Genomic DNA, 16,571 nt, shown 5'->3' with positions numbered 1-16,571 from the left:
CGATTTAATTTTTTTTTTGTTTTATTCCTGAGGAAGTTTATCAAAACCCTTGTGAAAATTGCGTGTCAAAATAATTCCGTTTCGATACAGTTAATTTTTTTCGATTGTACTCGCGGGAAAATTCAAATTAAAAACGAATAATTTTTGTTATGACCTAAATAATTTATGTATGACATGAGCGCTTAAGATATGCTCATTTGAATTTTCCAAACTTTTTGTTTCTTCCAAATAAACGAATAAAAATTTTGTTACTTTATCAGTTTAGTACTCCGTACTAAATCTTTTTCTCAGTATATTGAGTCTTCATCAGGCTCTGAAAAATATATACATAAATTTATAAATACAATCCAATTTTTTTGTGTTCTATTACAATCATAACAAACTATAAAATCTTATCATAACTAGTACATGAAAGTAGTCAAGCAAAATAATGTATGTTAAAAAATTGTTTTTCTGAGAAAACATTCTATTTTTTTTTTTTGTAAATAATTAAAAAATTACATAGAAAAAGTTGGTAACGTCACAAATCAAAATAAAACACGTGAATAATAAAAAAAAAAATAATTCTAAAGAATTTTAAAAAAGAAACTAAATAACTTTAAAAACGTAGTACTGAAAATGTCTAATAGGTGGCGCAGAGTCGTCAAAAATTCTCGCTGCAAGAGACTCGAGTTATATTTATATAACCTCCGACCGAGAAAGAATTAATGTGTCTTACAAAATTTGCCATTTTTATAATTTTTGCTTATTATTAAAGTCCAAAATTTTATCTTCAAAATTAATTAGATAATTCCTATAATTTTTTTGTCTTACAAATAATTAGTATTTGTAGAATGTTGTCGGTTTGGATGCGTCAAAAGTTCTTGAAACTGGTGGAAATAAATAGTTATTTCGTATTTTATTCTGTAATGGCACACATCTTCAATCGAAGATAATTTTTCTTTCTTTTCCATACTTTTGAATAGACATTGTTTTTTTTACATTGAGAGACCTCAATTAACCATGTAGTTTTAAGTTACCAGCGTGGTCAAAATCTAGTCAGATATTAAGAGCTATTTGCTATAAATTTGATGATTTTTAATAATTTCAAGTATTTTATATGTAAATTTGAAGAAAATTGAAGAATGTAATCGTAAAAGATTAATTAATTATATAGTTTTTTCTCCAAGTGGCTGATAAAAGAAAAATAAAAAATAATTTTACTTACTTCTGGTGGGTCGTTAGTAATGTTTTCCTTGGGAGATTCATCCATCGGAAAAATCACCGATTTCCTTTAGTGTCTGGAAATGTTTTTAATTTTTATAATAATTTGCGAGTTTGTAATTTCGTAACCAGTCGCGTGAAAAGCTTTTATAACGTCAGAAATTGATAATTTAATTGCACGTTTGTTTTTTCGTAATTGATTAATATGTTATTAATATTATAAATTTGAAAAGTTAGTGATTTTACGTAACTGTTGAAAACATATTCGGCTATTTTAAAAGTGATGAATGTACTTGGTAGTTTTGAACTCTGAGCTTTTTTTTTACTTCGTATATTGATCCTCAGAAACGCACAAAATGCAGATAAATATTTCTACTTATAGTGCATAAAATTTAATTACACATATATTTTTGAGTATTTTTAAACATTTGGATAAACTTTTTGACTCATCGGCTCATTAGATTTCCATCGTTTTAATTCAATTATTCGGATTGCTCTGTAAACTAATGCTTCACTCCTTTTAATTTCTGGCCCTAATAATAAGTTATTAATATTAAATATAATAATGAATTCATAATTAAAATAATTGAATTATCTGACAAGTAACTTAAAAAAATTGAAATATGTGATCGTTAAAGATTGATTCATTAAATTTTTCTTTCTCAATTTTTTCTCAAAATTAGTTCCAAAATATTCCGACAGGCGGCGCACGAGCGCTAAAACTTCTCGCAAGCAAAGAGTTGACTACAAAATAAAAAGCAATAAATATTTATTCGAATTTTATTTTTTTTGGTTTTAATCCAAATCTAATCCTCAAAATTTACAGTTGAGAAAAATATAAAATTTATTTGCATAAGAACGATAATTTAAGAGCATCTAAAAACCAAGATTGTAATATTTTATTACATTAAATCGTAATTGTCAATGATATTATTTATAAAAGTGATATGACAAGCACATTTCAAGAAAGGAAAATGAATGTTGAACTCAATAAAATTTTTGTTTAAATCGAATAATTGCAATTTTTATATTCAAAATTGATAACTCAATTAGAACTATACTCATTTTTTACAAATTTAGAAAGTATTGACAAAATTTTTGAAACTAGTTCTAAAAAATTCCGACAGGCGGCGCATGAGCGCTAAATTTCTCGCAAGCAAAGAGTTGACTCAAATATTATTAGTTCCAACTAAGAAAAAAATTTATGTGTCTTACAGAGTTTGTTATTTTAATTTCTACAATTACCATGCGTACTACTTGTGTCTTATCTGCGGCATAAAAAAATTATGATGATATGAAATATAATCTGTTTAAAGAACTTACGACATCACTGCGTTTTTTAAAACAAAAATTTACTTATAAGTGAATTGATATTTTTCTAGATAAAATTAACAGCCGGCTCCTGAATTATCCGTAAAATTAATATCAATAAGCGATAATTTCCAATAGCGGCTCAAAACACGCATTTCATGCAATCTAATACATTGATGGTGGTTTAATTTTAAGTCTATTTTTCAATTAAATAATATTTAAATTCCATTGCATTTAGATAATTATATTTCTAAATTTCAGTTCTGTGCTTATAATTTATTGGAAAATTATTAAAGGACTCTGGCGTCTTTTCGTATTTCTATATGTTTTTTTACTTCTTCTTTCAATATGTTCTGTATTTCTGGACATTCGGTATAAAGACTTAGATATTACTTGTATTCCATAGATTTTTCAAATGTAATAAATCTTTAATTTTATAATTTTTTTTTGTGATAGATGGAATTATTCAAGACCATATTTATTATCGTAAACGACGGCAGTAACTTTTAATTAAGTATTTTTTTGAAATCTAATCATTACATGATTTTTTCTGGAATTTTTTTTAATTTTTCAACAGTATTTTGTTAATCCATTTTGCAGCATACAATACTTCAAATTAAATTATAACAATATATGAGCGTGAAAAAAAAAAATTTATAAAATCAAGCAAACAAAGCTGATAAAATTTTAAGGCTTTCTCTTATTTTTTTGTCCAACAGCTTTGAATGTCGTGATCTTTTTTTGGGTATTAAAAATCATATTAAGTTAAAATTTTCAAGGATAAAAAAAACATAATTTCTTTAATTGTATTTTTTGTTTTAAATAATAAGCAGAAATTCTACATGCACTGAGAGAAAAGTGCATAGTTAACTGAATCATAACATTACAATTATGAAAATATAGTTTTCTGAATTTTTTTTTTTTGTAGTTACTCAAACTATGCATTAGTTTAAGTAACTATTGATACATAGGTATATCGACTATATTTTAATAAATATGTTTTTGTTATCGTGTTAAACAAAAAGTTATTAGGTGACTGAAAGGTTTTTACGGACAACATCTCAGATAGCTAAACTGGAAGAACTCTTAGTTTGTAACCAAAAGATCCGGGTTCGATTCCCGGTCCGAGCTATCCGAATTATTTTTTCTGTTTTCTAAGTTAAAGTTAATCAAGATGGCTATTAAGCTGATATTTAACTGAAAATAGTTTAAGTAACTATTTATTGGGGTTCAATATAATAAATAATTTTAGGTAGAAAAACTGCAATTAAATAGTGGTGATGCTATTTAACTAGATTTTCCTAGTTCAGTTGACCATATTTTTCTTTCAGTGTGGTAATAAATATTAAATAAAATAAAAAATTTTCGCTGCTAATTATTTTGACTCCCTAATTCGTCAACCATTAAAAGTTCTAAAGTATTATATTAATTTTAAAAATCATAGTACTGAAAATGTCCACTAGGTGGCGCAGAGTCTTCAGAAATTCTCGCTGCTAGAGACTCGAGTTATAGTTATATAATCTCCAACCGAAAAAAAATTTACGTAACCTACAAATTTTTTCCATTTCTGTTATTTTTAATTGCTTATTATTGTTTCAAATATAATTCTGTCTTCAAAATTAACTTAACAATTTTTTTTATTTCATACATATTTAGTAAATGTAAATTTATACTTTAAACATCTACAATGCTGATTTGATTACATATTTGCTTCTTCATAATCGGTGGAAATATAATTAATCTCAAAAATATCTTGGTCGTCTTTAATTCTCTGTTCTTTCAGCTCCGCTTTTTAAAATACAAAATAGTATCAAATATATTCCCTTTTAGTTCTAAATCTCCAATTATAGCTACATTTTCTTTCAATTTTCTACATTTGGATTGACTTTTTTTTCAATTCGTGTCTTACTCATACTTTTAATTCAGTAAAATATTTTACTGCTTTTGCTTTGAAAATAAATAAATCAACTAATGGAATTTTTGGGTCAAATTACTTTAAAAATTGATTTATCATTCTTGAATAATATAATAATAATAATTGTAATATTTTACGTGTAACTTTAAAAAATTGATGTGATCGTTAAAAATTCATTTATAAAAATTTTTCTTTTTTAGTTTTGTTTTTTCAACTCTTTTATTGATCATATATCTTCACGTGAGGATCTTTCTTGTCCATCATCGAAATCATTTATTTTTTTTGTAAAGATATTCTACAATTTGTATTCGTGTAATTTTTTTAGTCGAACTTTTTTTCCTCTGTCTGGAAATAAATTTAAAAAAAATTTTATTTACGTGTAATTAAAATCATTTTAAATCACGAGTTTAATGTAAAAGATTTATTAAATTACTGATAAAAAATAACTAGCAACCTGCAATTACTATTTTACAAAAACAATAATTCATAAATCTCATAAAAAATATACCATAATTTATTTTTATTATTAAAGAAATTATTTCTTTAAATAAACAGTCAAAAATCTAATTTAAATATTAAAAAAAAGTCTCGTTGAATTTTTCTTACCAAAATTAATTTATTATTCAATAATCAACTACTAACTCAATTTTATCCTTTTTCTGTCATATTTAACAAATTTCTATTAACCTTAATTTTGAATTTAGTACCAAAAATCACCAACAGGTGGCGCATAGTCGTATAAAATTCTCGCTGCAAGAGACTCGAGTTATACTTATATAATCTCCAACGGGAAGAAAATTAATGTGTCTTACAAAATTCTCCATTTTACAGAAATTTTCGATTCATCATCAAAATTTAGAATATAATTTTGACTTTAAAATAATCAGATAATTCTTGTAACTTTTTTTTACAAGTAATTTGTTAATTTTTGATTTTTGGCAGACGAGTGAAAAGCTTTTATAACTTCAAAATTTAATAATTTGATTACATGTTTTCTTTTTTGTAATCTGTTAAAATATTATTAATATAATTCATCTGAAAAATCAGTGATTTCATGCAGATGAAGAAAATGTACACGACTATTTTAAAACGTAATACTTTTACTGTAAATTCACGCTTTAAGCACGTGTAAATAAGCATATATTTTGCTGTATAAAGTGCTATAGAATATATTGATGTTCGCTCTCAAAGCGACTAATGCGAATGACTTCATCATCACTTTGATCGTCTTGAACTTCATATTTAGTTTTTATTTTGTATTTTATTGCTTGCATAGAAATTAATTTCATATACATTTTCATTTCATCCTCAATCTCTAATTATAAATATATTTTTCACTACTTTTGAACTTCTGGATAGACTTTTTGCATAATCAATTATTTTTTTTGGATGGTTTAAATTTAATGTTGTGGACATAATCAGAGTTTGGTAAGATATTTCGATTTATTACTATGAAGACTAATAAATTACTTAATTTAATTTCTGGCTCTAATAATAAATTATTAATAATTGATATACAAATAGATTCATAAATTGAAAAATTTTAATATTTTATATGTAACTTAAAAAAAAAAAAATTAGGAAAACGGTTGACCCTGATGGCCCGGTCTGGGCTGTCTGAATTATTTTTTCGGTTACCGAAAAATTCCTACTGAGTAAGGTCCCTCCTCCCCCCTTTATCCTTTATTTCCCCAGTTCCCAAATTTGTCTTTAATGACAAATTTAGCTATAAATTATGGCTCTTTACCGTAAGATGGACGGTGGTGTTTATTACTCGGTAGGTCTTATTAGGTGACGGAATGGTAGTTACGGACAATGTCTCGGATAGCTTAACTGGTAGAGCCTTTGGCGCGTAACCAAACGATCCGGGTTCGAGTCCCGGTCTGGGCTGTCTGAATTATTTTTTCGGTTACCGAAAAATTCCTACTGAGTAAGGTCCCTCCTCCCCCCTTTATCCTTTATTTCCCCAGTTCCCATATTTGTCTTTAATGACAAATTTAGCTACAAATTATGGCTGGCCATCCCCGCAACTTCCCGCTAATTCCATACTTAGGCGCTTAAAATTGCACCAATGACGTTTTTGAGCTCTTCGAGCTCAAAAATACAATTTATGGGTTATTTTGAGCTCTCCGAGCTCAAAGAGATTACTTTCCTATGCTTTTAAGCTCTTCGAGCTCAAAAGTCTGATAGAGATTTGATAAGACACTATTTTTTGAATTTTTAAACCGCAATAACTTTTGAATGAATAAACCGATTTTTACGCGGTTAGAAGCATTCGACGCAGTTTTTTAAGCCTCATGAAGAATCTCAAATTTTGAATTGATCGCGCTAGAAAATTTGGAGTTATTCCGAAAAAACACTTTTTTCGTTTTTCTTTCGTTCACGATATCTCTCGAACGAATCAACCGATTTTGACCGGACTGGTGGCGATCAACGTGGTTTTTTGAGGCTAAGAGCTGATTAGTTTTTGGAATTGAACCTTTAAGCCGTTTAAAAGTTATTCCAAAAAAACCACATTTGAAAAAAATTTTTTTTTCAGTTTTTTTAAGATTTCTCAAAATCTATTGATCTGAATCGATCCAAATAGTTTTCAAAATCTATGTTTGGTCAAGTCCTTTCAAATGGCACCAACCGCGATGAAATCGGTCAAGCCGTTCAAAAGTTATAAGCGGATCACATACTTTCACACATACATACATACAGACACCGTGACAACCTCGCGGGAATAGTCAGGGAAGCTTCCTGTGACCTTCAAACGTCGAGATCTGATGAAAACTCGATTTTTGCAAAACAGGGTGAAAACAATAACTTCCCGATTTTTGAAAATCTTCGATTTTCTTAGCGGGAAGTTAAAAATATTGTATGTAAACATACGAGGTATTAATTGAATTTTTCTTTCTCAAATCTTTTGTACTCTTTTGTAAAACTGGCTTTTTTGTAAAAATAAATCATTAGAATCATTCCAGATCACGTATTTAAAATAAATAATTTGTAAAAGATCTAATAAAAATTAATTAGCAACCTCCAATCACTGTTTTACGAAAACAATCATCTATAAATCTCATATAAATATACTATTTATTTTTATTATTAAACAAACGATCACTATTATGATTCAGATATATTTTTGTTGTTCATTTGTAAATTTCTTCGGATATACAGTAAAAAATCTAATTGAAATATTAAGAAGAGATCTCTAGATTTTTTTTTACTAAAGTTATTTTATCAATCATTAATCTACTAAATTTTATCCTTTTTCTACAATTTTTAACAAATTTATAAGTTTTAACCTTTATTTTGAATTTAGTACCAAAAATCACCAACAGGTAGCGCATTGTCTCCTAAAATTCTCGCTGGAAGACACTTGACTCAGATGTTTTAAGTTCCAATCAACGAAAAATTTATTTGTCATACAGAGTTAGACATTGTCTTTTGAGTTTACAGAATTACTTTTTGATATTCAGTAAAATTTTTTTTACTGAGAATAATAAATTTTTTAAAAAATTTTAATTACTTCTTTTTTCTTTCGTCATGTTGCATTAAACGAATTTGATTTTTAGCATTTTATAGTGTACGTTTACTAAATACTAAAATAAAATTTTCGACGTCCCAGAGATGAGTCACATGATTTACGAGCTTTCTGTTGGAAATGTCCTTGCCAATTGGGACCATTGAATAATATCCCATACACATTTTCGGTGGCAAAGTATTTTTCCATATTTATGAGAACTGCATTTTTACGAAAAAGCATCTTTCTTCACAATTATGACTTTCTATTGGATTATTGATGTGAACTGACCCATGTCGGCCCAAGTTTTAAATTTGCCTAACCTACTGATCTAGTTTTTTTTTTAGAAAAGAATTAATTCATTCATTTAAATACATTTTGGGTGTTACGTCACAACAAAAAGCAAAATTGAGAATTGTCCTAATGAGAGATCAAACCTTACTTTTAGTATTTTAGTGAACATATGATATCGAATTTGTTCAAAAATTTAGTACTGATATGTCTTCTAACACTCTTTCTATATCAGCAACTTATTTTTTGCATCTAAAAATAAAAAAAAAGAAGTTATTTATCTGACACTTCCGTAATTGTATGGATGATTTAGTGAAATTTTGAGAAAGAATTGAATCAAAATAATTTTAGCTTCAGTGAACGGTTTTTTATCGTAAGAGAAAAATTTTCTATTAGTAGTTCAAAAAAATTTCGATAAATTTGAATATTCTAGTTGAAATTTTAATAAGTGCATATTTTGTTGCTTGTCTACAAAAATTAAAATACCAGAATTAACAGTAATTTTTCTAAAAAATTAAAAGAAATTTTCTGAAATTAATTAATTAAGGTAAAAGACCCAGTTACTGACACTTCTAACGTTATTTTGAATTAAAAAAAAAAAAACATTTCATTAAATAATTTTATAAATTTTTTAAAAATTGAAATTAATTAATTATGTACGTAATTAATTATATTTCCAACCGAGAAAAAAAATAACTTAAAAAAAATTAGGAAAACGGTTGACCCTAAAGGCCATCCCTGCAACTTCCCGCTACCTCCATACCTAAGTGCTCAACAATTCACTTATTTTTTAAGTATTTATTGTCATAAATTTTTGGCTAAAATAAGAAAAAATACCGTTTTTTGTACAATTAAAATAAGTAATGTAATTGTTTAACTATTATCAATAATCAAAAAATTTATTTTATATTCTTCAATGTCTTAAAATTAAAATATTGGATAATTTAATAAAGGATTTATTTAAATTTAATTATTTTTTATTTTAAGTTCTAAAAAATTCCGACAGGTGGCGAATTGTGGTCTGAAATTTTCACTGCAAGAAACTTAACTCAGATATTATAAGTTCTAACAAAAAATAATTTATTAGTTTTATAAAAATTGTCCTTTTTGTAAAAATTGTATCACTATATTTTTTCTACTGATTCTATAATTAGATTATTATAAATAAATGTATCTTAGTTAAATCTTTGTATCCCGAAAAAATTTCAGTTTTATTTTGGTTCAGAGGAAATTTTTTTTTAAATCTAGGTTAGTTATTGAATTTTTTTGAAGACACATTTTTTTTTATTCAACAGATTACTTACAAAAATAAAATTTGAGTATAGTTATCCTTATTAAAATCGTTTAAGTGACAAATTCTTCATATAAAATTAATTTGGGTTGACTAAGCTTATTGAATTTCTTTTCTGAGCTTCATAAACAAACCATAATCCTTATTTTTACGTTTATCGTTCCAGTGAAGAAAATAAAACATTAATAATTAAAGACACAAATTATAATTCATGGATCGAAAAGTGTGTCTGTTAATTTGCTTCATTTCATTTATATGCGACTGTTACATATAAAATCAAATATTTAAATGTCATCGTTTAAAAAAATAATTTCGTTATAATATTATTTTTTTTTTTAATTTTCGCTTAAGACCATTTTTAGTCATCACTCAATATTATTATAAATAAATTGGAATTCTTCGAAAATGTGTAAGTCTTTAAATGAATTAAAAATCATAAAAATATAATTTTTTTATTATAATTTAAAAAAAAATTATCATATTCAAAATTGATAACTTAGATCACATTGACGAATTTTATAAATTTAGTTCCAAAATTCTCCGATAGGTGGCGCATGATCACTAAAATTTCTCGCAAGCAAAGAAGAGACTCAAATATTATTAGTTTGAACTAAAAAATAATTTATGTGTCTTACAAAGTTTGTCATTTTAATTTCTACAATTACCGTGTGTATAACTTGTGTCTAACCTGCGGGATCATCAATTTAAGTTATAAAATCACAGATTAATAATATTATTAAAAAATTAATTAAGATGATATGAAAAATTTATGTCGTTACTAATTTTTTGAAACAAAAATTTATTTCTTTGCATACTTGGCTTCTTAAAATTAACAGACGAGTCTTGAAGTATTCACAAAATTGTTGTTAATAAAAATAATTAAATTGTTAATGGCAGTACAAAACACGTGCGATTAGTCCAGTAACGTAACGTAGATCAAGTTTTCTTTCTTCCAGTTTTATTTCCTAAATTCAATAATACATAAAATATTTTTATGTTTGAAAGATCGAATTATAAATTTCAAACTGTCATCATAATTGTAAAACAATTGCTAAAAATTACTTTCATTTACAGTCTTAATGTATTTCTTTATTTCTTTTGTTAATGCGTTCGATATTTCTGGTTTCGATTTATAAAAACTAAATTAATTTTCAAAAAAATTACAATTAGAAAAAATATACACAAAAAAAAAAAGATTTACTTGAATTAAGAAAATATATTTCTTCCTAATTATTTTCTCGAGCGAAAGAAAAATTTTTTTTCTTGATAAAAAATTTCTTTTATCCCAAAATTAATTCTGTTGCTTTAAGAAGTACATATCATGCGTTCGCGCCTCTAGTGGAATAAATGTACACAATATATATAGACGGTTCCACTTTGTTTATAATATTAACAAAAAAATCTTCATTTTCAAAATCGATCACTAAATTAGGAAGTATGTTTTACAAATTTAAATAGTATCGACGGAATTTGTAAAATTAGTTCCAAACATTTTCAACAGGTGGCGCATGAGCGCTAAAACTTCTCGCAAGCAAAGAGTTGACTCCAATATTATGTTCCAACTAAAAAAAAAATTTATGTGCCTTACAGAGTTTGTTAATTTAATTTCTACAGTTACCGTGCGTACTACTTGTGTCTTATCTGCGGCATTGGTCATAATATCTTACATAAATGATAAAAACAATTAAAATGAAATCAAATATCGTCTCTTTAGAGAACTTATGTCCAAATTACATATTTTTATACAATAAATTACATCTTGAAGTATTGAATTTTATTTCTGATGAAATTAACAACCAGGTCCTGAATTATTCATAAAATTGTGACGACAATGGCTAGTAGCGGCTCGAAACACACGCGTTTCATACATCCCTAAAACATTGATGAAGTGGTTTAACATTGAGTCTTTTTTCAATTCAATAATATATAAATTATATTGCATTTAGTATATTATATTTCTTAATTCAGTTTTGTGCTTATAAATGTTGATACTAAAAAATTGTTAAACGTATCTGAAGTCTTTTTGTTTTTTTGTATAAATTCTTACTTATTCCTTCAATGTGTTCTATATTTCCGAAAATTCGGTTTATAACTTAGATTTTATTTCGGTTATTTCTGTTCGGTAATTTCTGTGTATTCCATCTATTTTTTAAACTTAATAAATCTTTAAAATAATAATTTTGTTATTCTGGTTTTCAAACTTTTTCAAGATAATATTAATTACAGTAAATTATGGTAGTACCGTTATATACTTATAATAATTTTTTTTTGAAAATTAATATCTTCAAGATATTTTTCTCACAATATTTTCTAATTTATTTCCTCGTATTTTGTTTAATCTTTTCACAGCATCTTGATAATTTAAATTAAATTTTAATAATGCATCAACTGTTCCAGCGTAATAAAAAAAAAATATTGCAGTGGAAATAAAAAAAAGCTGATAAAATTTTGACTTCTTTTATTATTTTTTTGTTTAACAGCTTTGAATCGCATTTTCTTTTTTTGGGTTTCAAAAATAATATTAAGCTAAAATTTTCAAGTATTAAAAAAACATAATTGCTTAAATATATTTTTTTGAAAAATAATAAGCAGAAATTTTTCGACATAGTAATGAATATTAAATTAAAAAAAATTTTTCACTGCTAAATTATTTTAAATTTCTGCCGCAGTAGCATAATATTTATCTTTATGTTAATTATTTATCACAATTACAGTTACTGTTGCACAGCTACTGAAGTTTAGTATCATGAAAACAATAATAAAAAAATAAATAAATAAAAAAAAAGAAGGATGAAAAAAGTAAAAGTTGGTCCAGTGAATAAGGAAGTTTTAAAATAATAAATTAAATGTTATAATTAGTCTCCCATTACGCGACTTTACTGGAAACATTTAAAATTCTAAAGTATTATATTAAAATTTAAAAACATAGTATTGAAAATGTCCGATAGGTGGCGCAGAGTCGTCAGAAATTCTCGCTGCAAGAGACTCGAGTTATACTTATATAACCTCTAACCGGAAGAAAATAAATGTGTCTCACAAAGTTTACCATTTCTATAATTTTTGATTCATTATTCGAGTCTAAAATATAATTTTGTCTGCGAAATTAATCAATTTTTATAATTATTTTATTCTACAAATAATTGGTAATGTAAAGTTTAATATTTTCCGTTGTATGAAAAGCTTTTAGAACTTCTAAAGTGATGGATTGCATGTTAGTCAGTTAAAATAGAATTATTCTAAAAAATGAGTGATTTTATGTAATTGTTAAAGACATCTATAGATCTATTATCATGTTTTTTTTTTTTAGTGTTCTTGGTCGTCTCAATTTTCTGTTATGCCAGCTACGGTTTTTGGTGTTAAATATGAAATAGTTACAGGTATATTCCCTTTTCAGTTCTAAATCTATAATTGCAGAAATATTTTGTACTACTTTTATAATTTTGGATCGAAACTTTTTTTTATTTCGTTTCTAACTCGTGACTTTTATTCTGTGTTGCGGGCGTGATAAGATTTTGTTGAAATATTTCTCTTCGATTGCTCTGAAAATGAATAATTTAATTGCTTTTTTTCCTGACTCCAATTAATATATAAGAGGATTTATTATTTTAATAATTGTTATATCTCACATATTAATTGAAAAAAAATTGATCTTTACAGATTAATTTATTAAATTTTTCTGACTCCATTTTTTATTTTATTTTCGACTCTTTTATTCCTCACGAGCTTCCGGTTCAGGTCTTGTCAACAATCGAAATCAGCCGTCGTTTTTCTTAAAATCTTCTCATTTATATGATTCTTTTCAGTTGAATTCTTTTTCCTCTGTTTGTAAATTTCTTTTTTTCCGAAAAGACTTTTTATTCAGATAAGACATTTCTTTTTTAGTTATCTTTCTTTTTCACTTATACTTCAAAATTGTTAAATTGTTGAAATAGGTGCTCTTTTTTCCGTTCTGTAAATGAACAATAAAAAAAATGAAAAAAATTAAGAAGAAAATTATCAGGATTATTTTTTATCACGCGGGTAATACAAACAACTTATAAATGATTTAACAAAAATAAAATTATAAACCTACTATTTTACAAAAATTCGTCATAAATTTCATAAAGATATACCATAATTTATTTTTATTATTCAATAAACCATCACTATTGTGATTTAGTAATATTTTTACCACTTTGCTTATTCATAAATTTATTTGAATATTTAGACAATAAAAAATTCAACAATAATATTAAAAAAATGTTTTTTTCAATTTTTATTACTAAAATTAATTTATTAATAGTAAATTTACTAAAAGTTTTTAATCTAACTCAATTTTATCCTTTCTCTGTAATATTCAACTAGTTTCTAAGTATTAACCTTAATTTTGAATTTAGTACCAAAAATCACCAACAGGTGGCGCATGATCTTTTAAAATTCTCGCTGCAAGACGCTCAACTCGGATTTTTTAACTTCTAATCATCAAAAAATTTGTCTTATTTAGTTAATCATTATCTTGAGGCTATAGAATAGCTATCCAATAAAATTTTATAGCACATCAAAATAAATTCTTAGAAAAATTTTGAATTTTTTTTTTTACTATTCAGCCTTATATGTTTACTTACAGGGATATGAGAATATTATGACAAGCTCCCTTGGATACGTTAGAAATTTTTTTTGGTCCATGATGGTCATACGTAATTTATTAATTGTCTGCAGCGCACTTTTTGATTGGAATAATTTCCACTTTGATAGTTTTTGTAGTTGTTTTCCAATAATTTATAATTTCTAACCTAACATTAATATTTAACAATATGAAATATATTCTGTCAAAGACAGAAAAATCAAAATAATTAATTTTAAAAATTTAATTTCAACAAAAAAAATTAATTTTACAAGTTGTGTTCAAAGCGGCCTGTTAGAGTGTTTCTTTGTAATTTTTCTTAATTGTTGAAAAAGTCCCTCGTTATACAAATCATTAAATAAGTTCTAATTCATATTTTCATTGGCAGAGTTTTTGTTACAACTTCGAAAAATTTGCATAATAAAATTTAAAAAATTAATATCGAAAAATTCCGACAGGTGGCGCATGGTCGCCGAAAATTCTCGCTGCAAGATACTTCAGTCAGATTTTATAACTTCAAATCATTGAAGAAATTATTATAGTCATTGTTTAACTACAAAAAATGTGTTTTAGGTTAATATTGTTATTAAAAATACAATTTTGGATTAAATTTTTTCCATTAAAAAAAAAGCTTACAAAAAATTAGAAAAACAATTATTCCGCTTGTCAAAAAATTTCAATCACTTTCCTTAAATTGGAGAGTAATTGTGATTTATCGACCTATAAAATGATTTACAATTATGTTTCTAATGTTAGCATTAATAATACATTAATTAACTATAATTAATAAATATTTTTAGTAAATAAAAATTTATTCTAAAACCAAATGGATTGTTTTTTAATTTTTAGTTTTGATTTTAATTCGTTAGACTGACTTTTTTGTTCAGCTTTTCTTTGTTGCCACATATTCTTTGTCTCTGGAAGTCGAATATGAAAAAAAAAAAAAATTACGATGGTGTTCTATTGTCTGTTTTTCTATTTTCTGTTCTATGTCAGTTTTTCAAACTTTTTATCGCTGTCCGAAGAGAAATTAAGGTTGAGAGATCAGAAAATAATCCAGAATTAAATTTCTTAGCTTATATACATAAATAATGCAGAAATTGGTTTTCATTTTTTTTTTTAATATTTTCCAATGTGACAGAATTTTCATAAATTTACTTACAAGTTAAAAATAAATATTTTTAGCAAAATGAAAATCTATTTTCAATCAAATTACGTTGTCCTTCAATTATAAGTTAGCTCCTAATTGTTAAAACGATATTTATATTAAAAATGAATGAAATAATTCTGCTCCAGAATTCTAGACCGAAATGTAAATTTGGGTAGATTTTTTTATAAAAATAAATAAAAGAAATATTAAAACTTTTATTATTCAATCGAAGAAATTTTTCAAAATTAAGTTAACTTGGGATTCCATCTTTGCTTTTGGTTTATCAAGAGTTTTTAACTGACTAAATTGCAATTTAAAAATATTTATTCATGGTGACTGCTACGGAATAAAAAGCAATTTCTCTAGAATTCAAATTTTTTAATCAAAATTTAATCCTCAAAAAAATTACAATTTTAAAAAATATACACAGAAAAAAAGTGTTTGTCTCAATTTAATAATTTTTTTAGATCTAAAAAATTCCGACAGGTGGCGAATTGTGGTCTAAAATTTCTACTGCAAGAAACTTAACTTAGATATTATAAGTTCTAACGAAGAATAATTTATTTGTCTTAAAAAAAGTTTTAATTTTTTATGAAAATGAATATCCACATGATATTTTGTTTATGAATATTTTCTAATTCTTTTATTTCAGAATTTCCTTTAATCTTTTTGCAGCATCCAGATAATTCAAATTAAAATATAATACATCAACTATTCTAGCGTGATAAAAAAAATTGTTTCTGTTGTACAAAAAAAAACCAATAAAATTAAAATATCGTCCTCTTTTTCTAAGTTTCACAGCTTTAAAATGCATTTTCTTTTTTTTTTTTTTATCAAAAATCATATTGAGTTAAAATTTTCAAGCATAAAAAAACATAATTGCTTAATTGTATTTTTTTTAAATAATTAAAAATACTTTTGAATGGTAATAAATATTAAATTAAATAAAAATTTCTACTGCTGAATTATTTTAACTCTCTAATTCGTCAACTAATTAAAATTATAAAGTATTATGGTAGACTTAAAAATCATAGTACTGAAAATGTCCAATAGGTGGCGCAGAGTCGTCAAAAATTTTTGCTGCAAGAGACTCGAATTATACTTATATATTCTCTAGTCGAGAAGAAATTAATGTGTCTTACAAATTTTTTCCATTTAGATATTTTTTGAGTGATGATTAAAATTTAAAACATAATTTTGTCTTTAAAATAATTACATAATTCGTGTAATTTTTTTATTTTTCCTTCTAATAATTTGCGACTTTGTAATTTTGTAACTTTAGTTATGTGAATAGCTTTC

Source organism: Cotesia glomerata, linkage group LG9, assembly GCF_020080835.1.
Source record: "Cotesia glomerata isolate CgM1 linkage group LG9, MPM_Cglom_v2.3, whole genome shotgun sequence".
Taxonomy (NCBI): Eukaryota; Metazoa; Arthropoda; class Insecta; order Hymenoptera; family Braconidae; genus Cotesia; species Cotesia glomerata.
This window is presented reverse-complemented; position numbering follows the sequence as displayed.